The sequence below is a fragment of the Oncorhynchus masou genome, chromosome 29 (genome assembly GCF_036934945.1).
Source record: "Oncorhynchus masou masou isolate Uvic2021 chromosome 29, UVic_Omas_1.1, whole genome shotgun sequence".
Taxonomy (NCBI): Eukaryota; Metazoa; Chordata; class Actinopteri; order Salmoniformes; family Salmonidae; genus Oncorhynchus; species Oncorhynchus masou.
The window spans coordinates 90,944,684-90,949,683 of NC_088240.1; the positions used below are offsets into that span (position 1 = coordinate 90,944,684).

At 41.2% G+C, this 5,000-nt stretch overlaps 1 protein-coding gene across 1 annotated transcript in view; it reads left to right on the forward strand.

Annotated features, from left to right (window-relative positions):
• The window catches only part of LOC135519836 (intermembrane lipid transfer protein VPS13B), a 764,993-nt gene that overhangs the window by 690,536 nt on the left and 69,457 nt on the right, over nt 1–5,000 (forward strand).

Genomic DNA, 5,000 nt, shown 5'->3' on the forward strand with positions numbered 1-5,000 from the left:
TGACAGTTTAATGGGCTATCATCCCACGCCAACAGTTACATTGTCATTGGACTGTTGGATGGTGTTGGATGGTGTTGGATGGTGTTGGAGTCCTGGAGCTCTGTGTGAGTTCTCTTGTACAACTGCAGGAAACCAGTTGGGTGACAGAAGGTGATGGATGGTGTTGGAGCTTTGCGTGAGTTATCTTGTACAACTGCAGGAAACCAGTTGGGAGCCGTGTTGGGTGACAGAAGGTGATGGTGTTGGATGGTGTTGGAGCTTTGTATGAGTTCTCTTTACAACTGCAGGAAACCAGTTGGGAGCCGTGTTGGGTGACAGAAGGGGATGGTGTTGGATGGTGTTGGAGCTTTGTGTGAGTTATCTTGTACAACTGCAGGAAACCAGTTGGGAGCCGTGTTGGTTGACAGAAGGTGATGGTGTTGGATGGTGTTGGAGCTTTGTGTGAGTTATCTTGTACAACTGCAGGAAACCAGTTGGGAGCCGTGTTGGGTGACAGAAGGTGATGGTGTTGGATGGTGTTGGAGCTTTGTATGAGTTCTCTTTACAACTGCAGGAAACCAGTTGGGAGCCGTGTTGGGTGACAGAAGGTGATGGTGTTGGATGGTGTTGGAGCTCTGTGTGAGTTCTCTTTTACAACTGCAGGAAACCAGTTGGGAGCCGTGTTGGGTGACAGAAGGTGATGGTGTTGGATGGTGTTGGGGAAACGTGATGAACGTGATGTGACTCAGTGGGCCGTGGGTTAGTTAGGGTGCGTGGGTTAGTTAGGGGGCGTGGGTTAGTTAGGGTGCGTGGGTTAGTTAGGGGGCGTGGGTTAGTTAGGGTGTGTGGGTTAGTTAGGGGGCGTGGGTTAGTTAGGGGGCGTGGGTTAGTTAGGGGCCGTGGGTTAGTTAGGGTGCGTGGGTTTGTTAGGGGGCGTGGGTTTGTTAGGGGGCGTGGGTTAGTTAAGGGGCGTGGGTTAGTTAGGGGGCGTGGGTTAGTTAGGGTGCGTGGGTTAGTTAGGGGGCGTGGGTTAGTTAGCGGGCGTGGGTTAGTTAGGGGCCGTGGGTTAGTTAAGGGGCGTGGGTTAGTTAGGGGCCGTGGGTTAGTTAGGGGCCGTGGGTTAGTTAGGGGGCGTGGGTTAGTTAGGGGGCGCCCCACGGCACATTTGGTCATTACAGATGTTCCCGTTACCAAAACTCTCGACACCACAGGAAACAAACTTTCCCCGGTCCGTGGTAGTGTCACGGGTGTCATGACCTTTGACATGACAGGGGCGTTGGGTTTCACGTCTAGGGAACGAATGTTATTTAAAAGCTGTTTCCTCGTTAACATCAAAGTTAGAATGCTTGTGTTTATAGAACAGTAATACCTAGGGTTAGTTAAACCTAGGCTTGTGTTTCTAGTTTTTAAATGCTTTTGTTTCTATGGGTGCAACAAATCAAAAATGTTGGTTTGTTATATCAGGCTTGCTCCAACAGTAATACCTAGTTAAATGCTTGTGTTTTAGGGCTCCAACAGTAATACCTAGTAAATGCTTGTGTTTCTAGCTCAACAGTAATACCTAGCTAAATGGGTTGTTAAATGCTACACCAACAGTAATACCTAAAATGCTTGTGTTTATAGCCCTAGTTACAACTACTGCTTGTGTTTCAGCTAAATGCTTGTGTTTCTAAACAGTAATACCTAACTAAATGCTTTTGTTTCTAGCTCCAACATAATACCTAGTTAAATGCTTGTGTTTCTAGCTTACCTAGTTAAATGCTTGTTTTTAGCTCCAACAGTAATTAGTTAAATGCTTGTGTTTCTAGCACACTCCTAATACCTTAAATGTGCAACAAATCAAATGCTTGTGTTTCTTTTGTTAAATGCTTGTATAATACAGGTGTTTCTAGCTCCAACAGTAATACCTAGCTAAATGCTTGTGTTTCTAGCTCCAACAGTAATACCTAGTTAAATGCTTGTGTTTCTAGCTAACAGTAATACCTAGCTAAATGCTTAAGTAATTTCTAGTGTTTCTAGCTCCAACAGTAATACCTAGCTAAATGCTTGTGTTTCTAGCTCCAACAGTAATACCTAGTTAAATGTGTTTCTTCCAACAGTAATACCTAACTAAATGCTTGCGTTTCTAGCTCCAACAGTACAGTTTGTTTCTAGCTCCAACAGTAATACCTAACTAAATGCTTGTGTTTCTAGCTCCAACAGTAATACCTAGTTAAATGCTTGTGTTTCTAGCTCCAACAGTAATACCTAGTTAAATGCTTGTGTTTCTAGCTAACAGTAATACCTAGTGTGTTTGTTTCTAGCTCCAACAGTAATACCTAGTTAAATGCTTGTGTTTCTAGCTCCAACAGTAATACCTAGTTAAATGCTTGTGTTTCTAGCTCCAACAGTAATACCTAGTTAAATGCTTGTGTTTCTAGCTCCAACAGTAATACCTAGTTAAATGCTTGTGTTTCTAGCTCCAACAGTAATACCTAGTTAAATGCTTGTGTTTCTAGCTCCAACAGTAATACCTAGTTAAATGCTTGTGTTTCTAGCTCCAACAGTAATACCTAGTTAAATGCTTGTGTTTCTAGCTCCAACAGTAATACCTAGTTAAATGCTTGTGTTTCTAGCTCCAACAGTAATACCTAGTAAACCTAGTTAAATGCTTGTGTTTCTAGCTCCAACAGTAATACCTAGTTAAATGTTGTGTTTCTAGCTCCAACAGTAATACCTAGCTAAACACTTGTGTTTCTAGCTCCAACAGTAATACCTAGCTAAATGCTTGTGTTTCTAGCTCCAACAGTAATACCTAGTCAAATGCTTGTGTTTCTAGCTCCAGCTCCACAGTACAGTAAATGCTTGTGTTTCTAGCTAAATGCTTGTGTTTCTAGCTCCAACAGTAATACCTAGCTAAATGCTTGTGTTTCTAGCTCCAACAGTAAGTAATACCTAGTTAAATGCTTGTGTTTCTAGCTCCAACAGTAATACCTAGTTAAATGCTTGTGTTTCTAGCTCCAACAGTAATACCTAGCTAAATGCTTGTGTTTCTAGCTCCAACAGTACAGTAATACCTAGCTTAATGCTTGTGTTTCTAGCTCCAACAGTAATACCTAGTTAAATGCTTGTGTTTCTAGCTCCAACAGTACAGTAATACCTAGCTAAATGCTTGTGTTTCTAGCTCCAACAGTAATACCTAGTTAAATGCCTGTGTTTCTGGCTCCAACAGTAATACTAGCTAAATGCTTGTGTTTCTAGCTCCAACAGTAATACCTAGTTAAATGCTTGTGTTTCTAGCTCCAACAGTAATACCTAGTTAAATGCTTGTGTTTCTAGCTCCAACAACAGTAATACCTAGTTAAATGCTTGTGTTTCTAGCTCCAACAGTAATACCTAGTTAAATGCTTGTGTTTCTAGCTCCAACAGTACAGTAATACCTAGCTAAATGCTTGTGTTTCTAGCTCCAACAGTACAGTAATACCTAGTTAAATGCTTGTGTTTCTAGCTCCAACAGTACAGTAATACCTAGTTAAATGCTTGTGTTTCTAGCTCCAACAGTACAGTAATACCTAGTTAAATGCTTGTGTTTCTAGCTCCAACAGTAATACCTAGCTAAATGCTTGTGTTTCTAGCTCCAACAGTAATACCTAGTTAAATGCTTGTGTTTCTAGCTCCAACAGTAATACCTAGTTAAATGCTTGTGTTTCTAGCTCCAACAGTAATACCTAGTTAAATGCTTGTGTTTCTAGCTCCAACAGTAATACCTAGCTAAATGCTTGTGTTTCTAGCTCCAACAGTAATACCTAGCTAAATGCTTGTGTTTCTAGCTCCAACAGTAATACCTAGCTAAATGCTTGTGTTTCTAGCTCCAACAGTAATACCTAGCTAAATGCTTGTGTTTCTAGCTCCAACAGTAATACCTAGCTAAATGCTTGTGTTTCTAGCTCCAACAGTAATACCTAACAGTAATACTAAATGCTTGTGTTTCTAGTTCCTATCTACTGTCAAATGTTTGTTTCTAGCTCAACAGTAATACCTAGTCTAAATGCTTGTGTTTCTGTCCAACAGTTGCAGGTTGCTTGTTTTCTAGCTCCAACTCGTTGCTCTAGTGTGCTTGTGCTACCCAACAGTATCACCAGTTAAATGCTTGCAGCAGAGAGTGGTGTTTCTAGCTCATCAGGGAAGGGTCAGTAATACCCCAGTTAAATGCACTGTTTCTACCAGGACCCAGAGGTGTCCTATTCCAACAGTAATACCTAGCTAAATGCTTGTGTTTCTAGCTCCAACACCGTAATACCTAGTCTAAATGCTTGTGTTTCTAACACCATCTCCAACAGTAACAGTAACACCATCCTAGCTAACTGCTTGTGTTTCTAGTTCCAACAGTCCTCTAATAACTAGTTAAATGCTTGTGTTTCTAGCTCCAACACCGTCCTAATACCTAGTTAAATGCCTTGTGTTTCTAGCTCCAACTAACACCTAGTTAAATGCTAACACCATCCTCTCCAACAGTAATACCTAGCTAAATGCTTGTGTTTCTTGCTCCAACAGTAATACCTAGCTAAATGCTTGTGTCCTCTAGCTCCAACAGTAATACTAACTAAATGCTTGTGTTTCTAGCTCCAACCTCTAATACCATAGCTAACTAAATGCTTGTGTTTCTAGCTCCAACCTAACTAACCTAGTTAAATGCTTGTGTTTCTAGCTAACACCAACAGTAATACCTAGCTAACTTGTGTTTCTAGTTCCAACAGTACAGTAATACCTAGTTAAATGCTTGTGTTTCTAGCTCCAACAGTAATACCTAGCTAACTGCACCATCCTCTAGCTCCAACAGTAATACCTAGCTAAATGCTTGTGTTTCTAGCTAACACCATAATCTAGCTAACACCGTGTTTCTAGCTCTACAGTAATACCTAGCTAACACTTGTGTTTCTAGCTCCACAGTAATACCTAGTTAAATGCTTGTGTTTCTAGCTCCAACAGTAATAACCTAGTTAAATGCTTGTGTTTCTAGCTCCAACAGTACAGTAATACCT